The 17318-nt window shown below is 40.6% G+C and overlaps 8 pseudogenes; all 8 read right to left on the bottom strand.

Annotated features, from left to right (window-relative positions):
* Positions 1 to 817: 817 nt before the first annotated feature.
* LOC136725712 (uncharacterized) lies at positions 818 to 936 on the bottom strand (annotated as a pseudogene).
* Positions 937 to 1145: 209 nt separating this feature from the next.
* On the bottom strand, positions 1146 to 1264 carry LOC136725711 (uncharacterized; annotated as a pseudogene).
* A 218-nt stretch (positions 1265 to 1482) lies between these two features.
* On the bottom strand, positions 1483 to 1601 carry LOC136725716 (uncharacterized; annotated as a pseudogene).
* Positions 1602 to 1816: 215 nt separating this feature from the next.
* LOC136725713 (uncharacterized) lies at positions 1817 to 1935 on the bottom strand (annotated as a pseudogene).
* Positions 1936 to 2152: 217 nt separating this feature from the next.
* LOC136725718 (uncharacterized) lies at positions 2153 to 2271 on the bottom strand (annotated as a pseudogene).
* A 210-nt stretch (positions 2272 to 2481) lies between these two features.
* LOC136725717 (uncharacterized) lies at positions 2482 to 2600 on the bottom strand (annotated as a pseudogene).
* Positions 2601 to 2809: 209 nt separating this feature from the next.
* LOC136725714 (uncharacterized) lies at positions 2810 to 2928 on the bottom strand (annotated as a pseudogene).
* A 216-nt stretch (positions 2929 to 3144) lies between these two features.
* LOC136725720 (uncharacterized) lies at positions 3145 to 3263 on the bottom strand (annotated as a pseudogene).
* Positions 3264 to 17318: the final 14055 nt, after the last annotated feature.

Below are 17318 nucleotides of genomic sequence, written 5' to 3' on the forward strand. Positions count from 1 at the left end.
ACGTCCGTACCACCATGGCAGACAGGGACACTTCACCCCATCCCCATGCCGGGCAGAGGCATGCTGGGGGAATGTGCAAATCCGGAGAGGTAATCAATCAACCGTAATCCCAAGTGTCATTGGAAAACGGAGCAGAAATCCACTACAATCCCCGATACGCCGAAGTAGTGGGCAGAGATGCTTCCCCCCTGCCAGCCGCCAGGCGGAGCGGCCGGGGCTGCGCTGGTGAGGTGAGGTGTATCGTATCGTATCGTATCTTGATGTTCCCTTACAGCCCCCCTCCCCTGAGCCATTAACGATGACTCCATACCTGGTCTGCAATGATTAGCTCACAATGTGGGCTGCAGGACGTGCGTGACCTGTAGATTTCTCCACTGCACCTGTGTAACGTCTTGAACACGTCATTGGTACTAAGCCTTGGTGGGTAATTTGATTCTGAATTGCACCATTATAAAAATCTCTTGTGCCTTGGCAAGTCGCACAGGAAGAGGGCGTCTGCTAAGAAAGAAGTAGTGAGAAATGACAATCGGTCGCCTGCCCCGTTTAGCTTCCGAGATCTGACGAGATCGGGCGCGTTCAGGATGGTGTGGCCAAAAGCAGAGAGGCCTGGCTGCATGATGTCGCTTAAAGGCTGGTGGGTATTGACGGAACTTCCAGCAAAAAAAAAAAAAAAAAAAAAAAAAAATGGAGGGAACAATATCAGTGCAGCAAAGGGTGTTGTAAGTAGCGGGATACGTGTAAAATTCTTCAATTATATCTCCTCCAGACAGAAAGAGAGTATTAAGAGCTACGATGAAGTTACCCAAGTGACGTAAAAAGCTTGCAGCACCTGGTATTTCCAGGAGGTCTCCCATCCAAGTACTGACCAGGCCCTGACCCGTTTAAGTTCCGAGATCTGACGAGACGGGGTGCGTCCAGGACGGTGTAGCCGCAAGCCGAGAGGCCTGGCTGCATGATGTCTCTTTAAGGCAGACGGGTGTTGACGGAACTTCCAGCAAATAAAAAAAGAAAAATGGAGGGAAAAATATCAGTTCAGCAAAGGGTGTTGAAAGTAGCCGGGTACGTGTACATTTCTTCAATTATATCTCCTCCAGACAGAAAGAGAGAATTAAGAGCTACAATGAAGTTACCCAGGAGACATAAAAAGCTTGCAGCACCTGGTATTTCCAGGAGGTCACCCATCCAAGTACTGACCAGGCCCTGCCCCGTTTAGCTTCCGAGATCTGACAAGATCGGTAGCGTTCAGGACGGTGAGGCCGCAAGCCGAGACGCCTGGCTGCATGATGTCTCTTAAAGGCTGGCGGGTATTGACGGAACTTCCAGCAAAAAAAAAAAAAAAAAAAAGAAAAATGGATGGAAAAATATCAGTGCAGCAAAGGGTGTTGAAAGAAGCCGGGTACGTGTACAATTCTTCAATTATATCTCCTCCAGACAGAAAGAGAGAATTAAGAGCTACAATGAAGTTACCCAGGAGACGTAAAAAGCTTGCAGTACCTGGTATTTCCAGGAGGTCTCCCATGCAAGTACTGATCAGGCCCTGCCCCGTTTAGCTTCCGAGATCTGATGAGATCGGGCGTGTTCAGAACGGTGAGGCCGCAAGCCAAGAGGCCAGGCTGCATGATGTCTCTTAATGGCTGGCGGGTATTGACGTAACTTCCAGCAAAAAAAAAAAAAAAATGAAAAATGGAGGGAAAAATATCAGTGCAGCAAAGGGTGTTGACAGTAGCCGGGTACGTGTACAATTCTTCAATTATATCTCCTCCTGACAGAAAGAGAGAATTAAGAACTACGATGAAGTAACCCAGGAGACGTAAAAAGTTTGCAGTACCTGGTATTTCCAGGAGGTCACCCATCCAAATACTGACCAGGCCCTGCCACGATTTGCTTCCAAGATCTCACAAGATTGGGCGCGTTCAGGACAGTGTGGCCGCAAGCAAAGAGGCCTGGCTGCATGATGTCTCTTAAAGGCTGGCGGGTATTGACGGAACTTCCAGCAAAAAAAAATAAAAATAAAGAAAAATGGAGGGAAAAATATCAGTGCAGCAAAGGCTGTTGATAGTAGCCGGGTACGTGTACAATTCCTAAATTATAACACCTCCAGACAGAAAGAGAGTATTAAGAGCTACGATGAAGTTTCCCAGGAGACGTAAAAAGCTGGCAGCACCTGGTATTTCCAGGAGATCACCCATCAAAGTACTGACCAGGCCCTGCCCCGTTTAGCTTCCGAGATCTGTCGAGATCGGGCGCGTTCAGGACGGTGTGGACGCAAGCCAAGAGGGCTGGCTGCATGATATCTCTTAAAGGCTGGCGGGTATTGATGGAACTTCCAACAAAAAAAAAAAAAGAAAAATGAAGGGAAAAATACCAGTGCAGCAAAGGGTGTTGAAAGAAGCCGGGTATGTGAATAATACTTCAATTATATCTCCTTCAGACAGAAAGAGAGTATTAAGAGCTACGATGAAGTTACCCAGGAGACGTAAAAGCTTGCAGCACCAGGTATTTCCAGGAGGTCTCACATTCAAGTACTGACCAGGTCCTGCCCCGTTTAGCTTCCGAGATCTGACGAGATCGGTCGCGTTCAGGATGGTGTGGCCGCAAGCCAAGATGCCTGGCTGCATGATGTCTCTTAAAGGCTGGCGGGTATTGACGGAACTTCCAGCAAAAAAAAAAAGAAAAATAGAGGGAAAAATACCAGTGCAGCAAAGGGTGTTGAAAGTAGCCGGGTACGTGTACAATTCTTCAATTATATCTTCTCCAGACAGAAAGAGAGTATTAAGAGCTACGATGAAGTTCCCCAGGAGACGTAAAAAGCTGGCAGCACCTGGTATTTCCTGGAGATCTCCCATCCAAGTACTGACCAGGTCCTGCCCCGTTTAGTTTCCGAGATCTGACGAGATTGGGCGCGTTCAGGACTGTGTGTCCGCAAGCCGAGAGGCCTGGTTGCATGATGTCTCTTAAAGGCTGGCGGATATTGACGGAACTTCCAGAAAAAAGAAAAAAGAAAAAGAAAAATGGAGGAAAAAATATCAGTGCAGCAAAGGGTGTTGAAAGTAGCCGGGTACGTGTACATTTCATCAATTATATCTCCTCCAGACAGAAAGAGAGTATTAAGATCTACGATGAAGTTACCCAGGAGACGTAAAAAGCTTGCAGTACCTGGTATTTCCAGGAGGTCTCCCATCCAAGTACTGATCAGGCGCTGCTCCATTTAGCTTCCGAGATCTGATGAAATCGGGCGCGTTCAGAACGGTGTGGCCGCAAGCCAAGAGGCCTGGCTGCATGATGTCTCTTAAAGGCTGGAGGGTATTGACAGAACTTCCAGCAAAAAAAAAAAAAAAAAGAAAAATACACATACCACGTGGGCAATTCTAGAGCGTCCCCTAGAGTACAAACAGTGTATCGTGCCTACAAAAGTTTTCTTGTTACTAACCTTTGGAATCTGGATTTCTGGACAAAGCTCTCCAATAACTATTACAGAACTTAGTTCTTTTCAGTCTAAGATTCCTCTCACGGGGCACCAATTATGTAGCGTAAGGTACACTTATAAATTTCAATTATAGAAGTGTATTTATAGTATCACCTTATCACGAATCCTGGAATCTTGTAGAACTCAATTTCTGTAATAATTTGACGCAGACACCATTTCCAAAGATATAAATTGTCAAATTTATTCAAAACAAAGACTAAATGTAGCACTACACTAATTATACAAAAGGGAAAAACTAATTAAAATTCAACTCTAGATCAACAAATCAAAGACAAATCACTTCCGTGACCAAATCAAAGACCATGGGATCGCATATGATAACACACAAATCGTTAAACAAAAAAGGTTATAAACACATTGACTACAATACCGGTTAGTAAGACGAAGGTGAGTCTCTCGTTAGTATTATTAGTCACACATTAAATAACTACGCAGGTTAGTATTTATGTCAGGTAACTTCTCATTATATATATATATATATATATATATATATATATATATATATATATATATATATATCAGTCTCATTTACGTTTAGGTGCCAAGAAAGATCCTATCATTACTTGTTACCACAATTTTCCTTAACTGATTATTATTCAATGATTAAGGATAGGCAGGGCCACCACTAATCTAATGTCTATTAACTTGTGTCAATTTCAGAATAAACAGTAAAACAGGAATGAGAAGATATTTCTCGGCGTTGACAGATTTTATTTCTAAAATTATCAACAAAACAGTTTAATGCAACACACATTTATATTTAAGAAAACTAAATGATATTACACATTCTAGAGTTATGAATCACAGATTAACATTTCTAATTGATTTCTCAAATGTCATGAATCATGAACTCCAAACTGTTAAACTTATGTGAACTTTGTCGCAGATAGGCCTCTCTGGCTTCCGGCTCAGATAACAGCACACGGCACGAGTTCCGTGTGGTTGGAACAAAGGCAGTCCGGTTCGGCTTTGTCCAAGAACTTCCACTCAGTCGATGCACCTGGAAGTTGGGGTTTCGCGAAAGTAGAGTCGTTTCCAAACAGATTTTCCACTGGTTTGAAGGCTCCAAGGTTGTGCACAAAATCTTCTTTGTAAGCTGGGGTTCCACCGTAGTTACTTGAAGATGAAGTCTTTGAGGAAAGCAGGGCCCTGTTTGTTCCAAGGGTCAAGTTTCTTAAGACTCAATTAGCTATTTAAATGACTGACACTTTCGTATTCAGTCGACTTAGTCAATTGTCCAGCTGTAAAACTCCACTGATCAGGTGGGCACAGGCGGGCAGTGCAGTCTGTAAAGTTCTTTATTTAATAAAGTCCTTTAAAAGAATTCTTCGTACGGCTCAATCTCCTTCTCCCAGTTTAACTCTTCTGTTGCCGGCAAAGACTTGGTTGGTTTCTGGTTCCGGTTCTGGCAACAGAGCTACAGGTTATGCTGTGGCAGCGAGTTACTGGTTCAGGTGAGAGAGAGAGAGAAAGAAAGGCCGTGTTTGTCCTTTATAGTCTGTCAGATCAATAGGTGATTGGTTCCTGAGTTCTTGAGATTGGATTTCGGTTTCAGCCCCCAGTGTCCTATTGGAGGGGGGCTTGATTTATGACTGATGTCAATCCATGCCATCTTTTGGAAATGCCGGTTGGCCTGGGTTCGTAGCTCTATGTCGGGATTTCAGCTCTCATCCACTTCAAAGAGTTTTTATCACCAACAGGCCCCTTTCTCCAGACATCTCATAGCAGAATAACAAACTATTTGGCCTCTTCTCGGTGCCATCCTCCCCAAAACTGTCACTTTGATGCAAACCAGTTCCAAGCTGATGAGCTAAGGAAATCTGATAACTTTGGGGGGGAGAGGTCTTCTTTAGATCCGTGCTTCAGCTCAGAGCCCAAATACTCTTATCCAAATACACCCAACATAACGCTACACACCACATCCCAAAGATGCTCTATTGGGTTGAGATCTGGTGACTGTGGTTGCCAGTTTAGTACAGTGAACTCATTGTCATGTTCAAGAAACCAATTTGAAATGATTCGACCTTTGTGACATGGTGCATTATCCTGCTGGAAGTAGCCATCAGAGGACGGGTACATGGTGGTCATAAAGGGATGGACATGGTCAGAAACAATGGGCCGTGGCATTTAAACGATGCCCGATTGGCACTAAGGGGCCTAAAGTATGCCAAGAAAACATCCCCCACACCATTACACCACCACCACCAGCCTGCACAGTGGTAACAAGGCATGATGGATCCATGTTCTCATTCTGTATACACCAAATTCTGACTCTGAAATCGAGACTCATCAGACGTATGTATGTATGTATGCATGTCCAATTGCTTTGACAATACAAATGCACTGAATTGAGAGAGAGAGAGAGAGAGAGGTAGTCCAGACCGCTGCAAAATTCCTGCTGAAGTGATCTGGATCACCACACAATGGCCCAAGGACCACTGCAAACTTGGATTTCAATGTATTTGTGTAATGTGTGTTGCAATAGCACCTACCATGTTCCTTTGTGGTGATCTGGTTAATTCTGATCTGGGAAAACCACAATCCTGCAGGTTTAATAAGTCTCTCTACACATCAGTCCCTGAGTACCTTCAACCAATGGTCATTTTGACCAATTAAGCCCAAGATTTGAGTCAATTAAGTTGTCAAGGACTACCCAGTGAAGACGTGAACTCACGACTAGGTCACACTGTGAGCTCACCAGAGCAGACATTACACTGAGCTCACTGTGAGCTCACTTAGTGCTTTTCCAGCGACATGGTGATGGTGCTGGAGCCGGAGCCGCTGCCCTTACTCGGTGGCTAACCCACCTCTATGTTACAAATGTTCCCTAAACACTTATTTTGCAAGATCAATAAAAATCCTTTAGGAAATTTAAACTTTTACTGACACACATAGTTAATAGCAATGTATTATAACTTTACCAAAAATAATAATCTGTATATCTTTAATTGTTTAGACATTATTAAGATATAATGCATCTTTCACATAGGGAACATTTGTAACATGTTAGGAAAAACAAACAAATGATTTGAAAATATTCATAATTACAGCATACAATTTGTCAGGCTTCATAAGAATGGTATTTATAACATACTCTGTAAAAATCAAGCAAATAGCATTTGTGGTTCACAAGAAAATATATATATATATATATATATAATCAAAGCTATCAGACTATAGCAGCCGTTGTATGAAGACACATACGATTATACAGCATTATTTGGCAGCTTCGCAAGACCTAATTTTAAACGTTGTTGGTAAGTTAGATAATTAGTGGGGACCCTCTATTTGCAGTTCTTCCCCTCCATAATTGCTAAAATAAAGTTTTACTGACATTTTATTGACCCTACCACTGCATAGGGCATATCTGTAACATGAACGCTACTGAATGGCACATACATTGAAAACTACAGAGAACTGAGACAAATCCACTTTACACTTCATAAATAATCTTAAAACGTTTCCAACCAAGGCAACACCCACTTGAAATACATTAATTCTCATTTTTGGTAAACAAAAAGAGAGATTGTTACATATGTTCCCTATGATGCATCTACAGAGAGAGAGAGACAGACAGACACTAACACTCTCTCTCTCTCTCTCTCTCAGCTGGGAGTGTGTGGGAGGGGTCTGCAGTGAGCGGGAGTGCTGCTGAGAGCTCTGTCCTTTGGCTGCGTTTTTTTGTTGCTTTACTTTTTTCAGTTTGTTTATTTTGTCTTCTGTTTTCAGTGCTTTTCTTATTGTGGGGGAACAGGGGAGGGGAGGGGGGAGTACCGGTAGTTCTTCCCGGGTCGGGGGGTCGGACCCCCTGAATGCGTCTTTGATAAGAAAAACTGACCCGACGCCATGGAGTCAAGATCGCTCCGGTGCAGTTCTGCCCCCTAGAGCAGTGTGTGTTAGCGGTTGGGGAGGTAGCAGGGTGTGAAAATATCAAGTCTGCTGCCATTGTTATCTTCTTAAAAACCACTGATCTGCTCAATCAGCTAGTGGCTAATGGCACAGTGTTAGACGACACTTTCACCCCGGTGTTGCCGCTCGCTGCTCCTGCCCGGAAGGTAACGCTGTCTAACGTCCCTCTGTTCATCCGCACCGGCTCGGGCAGCTGATGTCCGGCATTAAGAGGGTCCCGCTGGGCTGCAAAGCCCCGCAACTGAAACACGTCGTGTCCTTCCGAAGGCAGCTGTATATGATCCTCAATAACATCAATGAGGATCTTAATGTCTCCGAAGTTGGATCTCTCTTGCTGCCACCACCACGAAGATTGCTCTTTAGTAATGTTGGAAAGTCAAAGACAGCAACCGTCAGGGTTCTTGCATATGACGTATTCGTGCTGCACCTCTCTGCAAGGATCCAGGACAGTTTGTCAATGTAAACTCCAGTGCCTGGGAATATTTCCACCTAAAAGACAATGGTAAATAAAAAACAAGTTTATCCCCAAACTATTCTTATATTATGTTAAGTGGAATACTCAGACATTATCAGTGAGGCTGTGATTTTGTTACAGAAATGTGTTATTAAAGACCACAGTATGTCTCAATTCTAAGTTTATTAATTTACAGACATAATAAAGTCAGTGAATCTGTGACACCCATAATTCAATTACATTCTTATTATCAACTATAACTATGAATATACCTGATAATGTAGCATCATTAGATTGTTTACAACCAATATTTGTTTTCAATATATATATTTTTACCTTGTCTTTGTAATATTGTAGACCAAGAGTGTTACACCTGTTTTGGTGATTCTTTGTCAGATTCAGAACAATTTGCTGTGGGGCTGTCAGAACCACTTGATGGTGACACACTTTTGTCTTCATTGCTGATAAATGTGGCTTTTGTTACAATTTTTTTCAGATTGTCCAAAATTGATTGATAATCATTTCTAGTAATATATTTAATACAAAGTGAAAACAAAACCATCAATGCCTGCAATTATACTTGAGAGACTTGCTCTATGTTATTGGCAAACTGACCTTTTTGTGGGTCATTAACATTAGCTACGAAAAAAATAAAAAAGATAAAATACAACAATTACCAGGTCTAATGTAATGCATATAGTCATTAATGTAGGATTATGAAGTTATGTTGAAAAACTTTATTTAATAATCAGTATTATTAAACTATTAGACAGTGCACATTACGAGTCTGTATTGTGGTTCTAGATTACTTCAGTATGATCAACTATAATACATTACTCTGGAATCTAAATTACTTAAGAATAACATTTATCAAGGTAAGGAATTATTTGCTATAAATAAAAAAACTTACCATCAACCATACGGTTTCGAAGACATTGGTTTTCATTTTTAAGTCTTGTGTTTTCCTTTTCGAGCTGCTTAACTTTTTGCTGTAGCTCAACTTCACTGGACTCTTTAAATGTCTGTAGAATGTGATGGGATCTAATTCTTGAAGCTCCATCGGTTTTCTTTCTTATTTTGTGCTGTATTCAGAGAGAAAAAGAGTTTAAAATGAAATTATATATATATATATATATATATATATATATGAAAATGATTAAAAAAAAACAATCCTGCAATACATTTATTTAATATTTGCAGTAATTATCTCACCGGTAACTGTGGTTCATCAAGGTCACTATCATCTGAAATTTGAAGTTTTTTGTTTGTTTTAGGTACTCTCTTCATTTTAGGAGAGGGCATTTTTGTTAGGTCATTAAGTTTTCTTCTTAGTTCACCTTCTTTTCCTAAAATAAAAATAAAATAAATAAAACCCTGCATTATGTCCACAGATATTTGGGGATTATATTTATTTGTCATAAAAATACTGTGCTTTGACCATACAAATTAAGATGAACAGCCAACACTGAATCAAAACTGAAGTTAAATTATATCTGGTTTAATTTATTTTGTGATTTGGGGGATTTTATTGTAAAGCACAACACACAATAAATCGTTCTTACAAATGCCAGTCAAGTATGACGAGTTTTTAGTGCCCTCACCACCACCTACCATGTTATAAGAGTATGTTAGAAGTACAACACATTAATAACTTAAACATTCATTTCAAATATACTGTGATTGTATATATCAAATAGCATGTAAAGACTTTAATGTTTTTTTTTTTTAAATAAACATTTTTACCAGTCATAATGATCTGCGCTTCATGGACAGGCCATCCACCTTTTGGAGGTTTGTTCATGTCTCTCCACTCTGCTCTGAAGTTTCGAGTCGTCTCTTCGTCATCATCAGCAATGCTGAATAAATCAAAATTGCGAAAGCAAGCAGTGGGAATCACGCTGTAAGAGTCTTTGTCGACCCCGCTTTCCCACTTCACCAACGCGTGCATCACCGCCATACTACCTTCACCTTCTCATCCGTTTTTTCTGCGCGTTTTTCCCCCGACAAGTCACGGCACAAAAAACAGTCCCGCTCTGCATTCTGGTACTTGGCGTTCTTAATAACACCAACAGGGTGTAATCGCATAGACCACTCGAGTATAAAGTCTGCTAAGGGGACAGGACAACTGCACCGCATCAAAGGGACGATGGACGGGGCCATGTACCGTCAAATCATGGGTGAGAACCTCCTTCCCTAAGCCAGGGCATTGAAAATGGGTCAAATACTTATTTCCTTCATTAACATGCAAATCAATTTATAACTTTTTTGAAATGCATTTTTCTGGATTTTTTGGCTGTTATTCTGTCTCTCACTGTTAAAATACACCTACCATTAAAATTATAGACTGATCATTTCTTTGTCAGTGGGCAAACGTACAAAATCAGCAGGGGATCAAATACTTTTTTCCCCCACTGTACATACATATATATGGAAAAGAAACATTACAAGTATAAATCACAATAAGATGTAATAAAGTACAGATAAACAAAATGTAATAAAATGTGATCTTTTTGAAAATGCAGGGACGTCACTGGAAAAGATGAGGTCTGGATGGCAGCATATGTTGCTCCAAAATGTGTACATCTCTTCTGCAAAAATGGTGCCCTCACAGATGTGCGAGTTATATGACAGACAAACAGACAGACAGACAGACAGACACTCACACACACTGTCACACCCCCACACACACACACTTTCACAGAGAGACATACACACACACACACTCACTTTCACACAGAGACAGGCACACACACGTACAGACACACACACTAACTTTCACACAGAGACAGACACACACACACACACACATACATACAGGATAACGCCAAACCACATTCTGCCCAGATTTCAAGCGCATGGTTGCATAGGCAGAGAGTGCGGGTGCTAGCATGGCCTGCCTGCAGTCCTGACCTGTCTCCAAATTGAGAATGTGTGGCGCACTAGTGCAAATTAAGACAATGAAGGCCCTGTGCAGTTGCGCAGCTGAGGAAATGCATAATGGATGAATGGGGGAAAATCCCGCTTGCTAAACTTAACCAAGTGGTGTCTTCAGTGCCCAAGTGCTTAATAAGTGTTATTAAAAGAAAAGGTGATGTTACATAGTGGTAAACAGTCGACTGTCCCAACTTTCTTGGTTTCTTTTCACTGCTAATGAGATGCTGTAGAGTGAGTTAGTTATATTGCTTTCAGGAGCTCTAATCGTATTGATGAGTTCATGCAGCATTTTTAATTGAATTTCAAAAAGAAATCCTTGCTGTCTGGCCTGTGTGTATGAGATGTACTCTGTCAATCTTTGGCTAACAACTGAAACATTGGTAGAACAGAAATGGCAACATAAAAAAGAAAAGTACATTTTAAAAGAGCACATTAAATAGGATGAATATACAGTTTTTTACAATCACTTTGTCACTAATTTCAGAACCTTGATGTCATTTTTCAAAACTCTAGACACAAAACTCAAAACGGTCATCACTTGTAACACAGGCTGTCCAATGTTCAAGACATTGCATTGTGCATTCATATCTTTAAAGAAACCTTGCACTTGCAGACTTGTTGGTTCAAATAACTCATTTATCATGAAATACCATAGTAACATAGTAAAACAGAAGATACCGATAGTTTCACTGTGTAGTTGTTCGTACAATCATTAAATATTGTAGTACAAAATATGTGATACATGTTTCATTATGGTACTACACATAAATACATCACTGTAAAAGGACTAGTAGAGAGAATACTACAGACACAGTGGAATCATTGAACAAAATCTGAAATACAATACAATACAATACAATCAAATCACACCATAGGTTTCTTTGAATCCATGCAACAATAATTAGCTACAAAAAAGAACAAAACTACAGTAAAATGTCAACTGCAGTGTTCCTCACCTGGCTTAGTGTAAAAAGCAAAACAAAGGATTGATTACCGTACTTCTAAATTTCCATCAGCCCTGTGTTCAGGTTCAGGTTCTCACAACCATTTTTCACAAGAGGCATCTTGAAACTGAACATACCTGAACATATTCAGTCATCAGCTGCTTCACTCTGTCTGCATTTCTTTCAAAAGGCACACTATACTCTGTGCTACACATTGGTATGCAGTATACAGTCATTTGACAATTGAGAGTAGCCTAATGTTTTGTGCATGCTGAAGACTTGCCGCTTCTCAGTACGGAAATTTCTGATGATTGAGGCCACAGTTGATCCTGAGTTGATTCTGAGGTTTGATTGAATCATTGTAGCTGCCTCAGTCATGGTCATGCCATGATTTACAACATGCTCTACAACTATTTCTCGGATTTCACTGGACACTATTTGCTGTTGCTGCCGCTGTCTGGTCCGTGGCCTTGTCCTCTACCACGTTCCCCCAACACCTCTCAAATGAGGCCCATGGCTGCCTCTCTGGTGAGCCCTAAGCCCTCCTCTATGACGAGGCCCATGACCACCTCTCAGAAGGGGTGCATGTCCCCTTCCATTCCTTTGACCACCACGTCTTCCTCCTCCCACTGCTTTACCTCTATTGTGACCTGGATGACCTGCCGGCTCCATGTTATCACTGTGTTGCTGGGGTGGATAGCACTCATTTCACTCGATACTCGTACCACAATGTGAAATCAATCATCAATAACCAGTTGGCAGTATTGGAAAAGCAATTACAAGGGCCTGCATACATACAGTAATGTCAAATCTGATGTGGAAGAACAATCATCTTCAACCAGGTTGGAGCGTTAGTTGCAATGCCTTTAATACACGCAGCGTGGAGAGGAACAGTGACTCAAGAAGATCCCAAAGTCACTCTGCCTTCATTTTAACAGTCAGAGCTTTTATACACAAAAATCAAAGAGCTGGTTATAATCAGAAAGTCATTACTATGTTATCTTAAAAGTTAGCTAAGCAGAATTTATATCATTATAGGACAGAGTTCATAGATCAACACATGGATTAGGGAGCAGGCACTTCAATCATACTGTTTGACATTGTCTCCAAGATTCTCATCGTAAATAAAAAACAGAAATCAAACTACCTTCTGGCCTGACCTTCTAGCTTGACCTTATCTTTCTTAAGTATACAAGAAAGAAAAACAGGTATTAGAGAAAGAATTTCCAACTTTCCTTCCACACTGAAAACATGGTGTGGAAAAGTGCTACATGATGATGAATGATGATGAAATATTACATCCATAGATAATGTAGTCCAACTGGTTCATGCTCCTCGGTTATTGGTGTCAATGGATCTCATTATCCTGAAACTTTCATTATCGAAACATGGAATACTCTTCGTCAGTTTCCATAAAACTATGAATTAAGAGTAATGCAACAGTCACTTATCATTTTGAGCAGCTGTATCAATTGATAGTTAGATCTTTGTAATGAAATGAATAGACAGTGATCTCAGATGTAATGTGTGAATTGCATTTTGAAATGGTAATTCTTTGATGTTAAGTTGTGTCATTTTAGTTCAATGAACAAATGATCTGAGGTTGATGTGTATTGTATCCAAGCAATTGAAAAATGTGCATTTTGATCATTGGGTGTGAGTTTTGTGTCTAGAGTTTTGAAAAATGACATCAAGGTTCTGAAATGAGTGCCAAAGTGATTGTAAAAAAGTGTAATATCAGGGGACAGTGGCTATTACTGATCTGGCCTTCCATGGCCTCTGTATTAATGTAACAGGTCACATTGTATGTGTACACTGATACTTGATAGTATAATATAGTACAAGTAAAAAACATACATAGGTATCATAGAAGTATTTTGCAGAAATGATTAAGGATACTTATCAAAATGGAGAGGAAATGCTAAATCCAGTCTCCCCAGGCTGAGCTTCTATTGCTACACCTGCTAAGTGGCTGCTGGCCCCACTATATGGATAGAGCCACACCAAGTACAAGAGTCTCCCCGTTGCTATTTATATCTCCCTATCCAGTCTTCTATACGTGTCAGGGTGGGGTGCCTATTCCCCTGTGTGTGTGTGAAAGTGTGTCTGTGTGTGTGTCTGTAAGTGTGTGTGTCTGTCTGTGATAGTGTGTGTGTGTGTCTGTCTGTCTGTCTGTCTGTCTGTCTGTGAAAGTGTGTGTGTGTGTGTGTGTGTGTGAAAGTGTGTGTGAGTGTTTGTCTGTCTGTCTGTCATGTAACTTGCACATCTGTTAGGGCACCATTAATGCAGAGATGTACACATATTGTTTATTTTCCATATATATGTATGTATGTATGTATGCATGTCCAATTGCTTTGACAATACAAATGCACTGAATTGAGACAGAGAGAGAGAGAGAGAGAGAGAGAGAGAGAGAGAGACAGAGAGAGAGAGGTGCTAAGGCACATTTGTAACATAAATTAGGGAACATTTGAAACATGCTTAGGGAACATTCATAAGAACATAAGAACATAAGAACATAAGAAAGTTTACAAACGAGAGGAGGCCATTCGACCCATCATGCTCGTTTGGTGTCCATTAATATCTAAGTGATCCATGGATCCTATCCAGTCTATTTTTAAATGTTCCCAAACTTTCAGCTTCTACCACTTTCCATCTTGAATGCCTTGAAGCCCAATTTCCATTTGTGTCCCCTGGTGTGTGTGTCCCTGCTGATCTGGAAAAGCTCCTCTGGTTTGAGGAACCTTTCATGATTTTGAAGACTTGGATCAAGTCCCCACGTAATCTCCTCTGTTCCAGGGTGAAAAGGTTCAGTTCCCTCAGTCTCTCCGAGTAGGACTTTCCCTTCAGACCTGGAATAAGTCTGGTTGCTCTCCTCTGAACTGCCTCTAAAGCAGCAATATCCTTCTTGAAGTGTGGTGCCCAGAACTGTACACAGTATTCCAGATGAGGTTTAACTAGCGCATTGTACAGTCTTAACATTACTTCCCTTGTTTTAAATTCTACACTTTTGACGATATACCCTAGCATTCTGTATGCCTTTTGTATTGCTTCCCCACATTGTTTGGATGGAGAAAGTGAATCCACATAGATTCCTAGGTCTTTCTCATGCATTACTTCATCTAGATCTGTACCTCCCATAGTGTAATTATAGTGGACATTTTTGTTTCCTGCATGTATTACCTTGCACTTGTCCACATTGAATTTCATTTGCGAGGTGTCAGCCCACAACTGAATTTATCTAAGTTCCTCTGAATAGCATGTGCTGCCAAGATTGTATCTGCTGAGCCACCTATTTTAGTATCATCTGCAAATTTGACAAGGTTGCTAAGTATCCCAGAGTCCAGATCATTAATATAGATTAGAAAAAGCAAAGGCCCTAGTACTGATCCCTGTGGAACTCCACTAACAACCTCACTCCAGTTAGAAGTGACTCCTCTAATCTGTTTCCTATACATCAACCAGTTCATAATCCATCTACTTACATTACCCTGAATGCCTACAGCTTCCAATTTGAGGATCAGTCTTTGGTGTGGAACCTTATCAAAAGCTTTTTGGAAATCTAAGTATATCATATCATATGCTTTCACGTGATCTACAGCTGCAGTTGCATGTTCAAAAAAATTTATTATGTAAGTAAGACATGATCTGCCTCGTCTAAACCCAAGTTGACTATCTCCAAGAATATGGTTTTCATTGAGATGCTCCTCTTATTTTCTGTCTAATCATTTTTTCCAACATTTTACAGGTGATGCAGGTGAGACTGATTGGTCTGTAATTTCCTGGCTCAGTTTTGTCCCCTTTCTTGTGGATTGGTATGAAATTTGCTGTCTTCCAGTCAGTGGGAACATCCCCTGTTCTAAGTGTCATTTGGAATAATCGAGTTAGCAGCCTATACATAATTTCCCTCATTTCTTTAAGTACTGTTGGAAATATCCCATCTGGCCCAGGTGATTTGTTTGATTTTAATTCTGCTAGTCCCTTTAGTACCTCCTCCTCATTTATCCTGATCTCTCTTAGGGTTTGACTGGATTGATTGTCAACCTGTGGCATGTCATCTGTTTCTTCTTTTCTAAAAACCTCTGTGAAATACTCATTTAGAATATTTGACACATCTTGTTCGTTTTCCAAGATACCTCCATTTTTGCTCTTTATCTGTTTCACCTCCTCCTTAATTGACCGCTTGCTGTTGTAATTTTGAAAAAAGCTCATTGCATTGGTTGTAGCTCCAAGAGCTATGTTTCTTTCTATTTCCCTCTTTGCTTTCCTGATCCCTTTCTTAAGATCTCTTTGCAGCTCAACATATTCTATGTATTTTGTTTCATCACCATCCCTTTTGTATGTGCTATACAACATTTTCTTCCTCTTTATATTTTTTTGCATGCCTCTGGTTTGTATGTATGTATGTATGTATGTATGTATGTATGTGTGGAAGGAAAGTTAGAATTTCTTTTCTCACAACTGTTTTTCTTTCTTGTATACTTAAGAAAGATAAGGTCAAGCTAGAAGGTCAGGAGGCCATAAGGTAGTTTGATTTCTCTTTGTTATTTACAATGAGAACCTTGGAGACAATGTCAAACAGAATGACCTACGTGCCTGTTCCCTAATACCATGTGTAGACCTATGAACTCTGTTCTATAATGATATATGTTCTGCTTAGTTAGCCTTTAAGATAACATAGTAATGACTTTCTAGCATGTATGTATGTATGTATATATATATATATATATATATATATATATATATATATATATATATATATATGTATGAATGTATGTATGTCCAATTGCTTTGACAATACAAATGAATAGAATTGAGAGGGAGAGAGAGAGAGAGACAAACAGACAGACTGACAAACAGAAAAACAGACAGACACAGACACACACACACACACACACACAGAGCCAGCCAGCCAGCCAGCTCAGCGATGACATCACGAGCCTCTCTCAGCTGACTTCTATGACATCACAGAGCACGTACATTCCATTGCTTGCCGTCTGTCAACCACCCAGTCACTGCCAGCCAGACTGGCTGGCTGGCTGGATGGGGGGGCTGCTTGCTGCTTCTGCGTACCTTAGCAAGCTTATTTGCTTGACCGGCCTTCCTACTCCTCTGCCCACATGCCCACCTATGCCCGATCTGCTGTTCACCTGGATCACAGCTCCGCCCCAACAAGGCAGATCCTCCCAAAAATGGTACAAACTGATTCACGTTCCCCTCCACGGAAAACTTTAGCCCAAAATAAGGGACACATTCTGTAACAACATAATGGATGCCCACCCAACCTGTGACAAAACTGAGAAAAAAGAAAAACGCTCAGTCCTCCTGGGGTAGGGACACACAGCCACCCTGGCTGCCCAATATGTCAGCGCCTACCACAGCCTGAGGGACACAGTGACACACGAGCACCGACTGTAAATATAATGTAAATACTCGTTTGTAATGCATGTCGTTGTATTTCAAAAAAGGAATCTGGAAATAGTAAACCTATTTTCTTTATTTGTATGTATTAAAGATCACATTTTATTACATTTTCTTTTTCTGTACTTGATTACGTGATTCATAATTCTATTATTCATTTTCCGTGTAT

This window comes from Amia ocellicauda, unplaced genomic scaffold, assembly GCF_036373705.1.
Source record: "Amia ocellicauda isolate fAmiCal2 unplaced genomic scaffold, fAmiCal2.hap1 HAP1_SCAFFOLD_220, whole genome shotgun sequence".
Classification (NCBI taxonomy): Eukaryota; Metazoa; Chordata; class Actinopteri; order Amiiformes; family Amiidae; genus Amia; species Amia ocellicauda.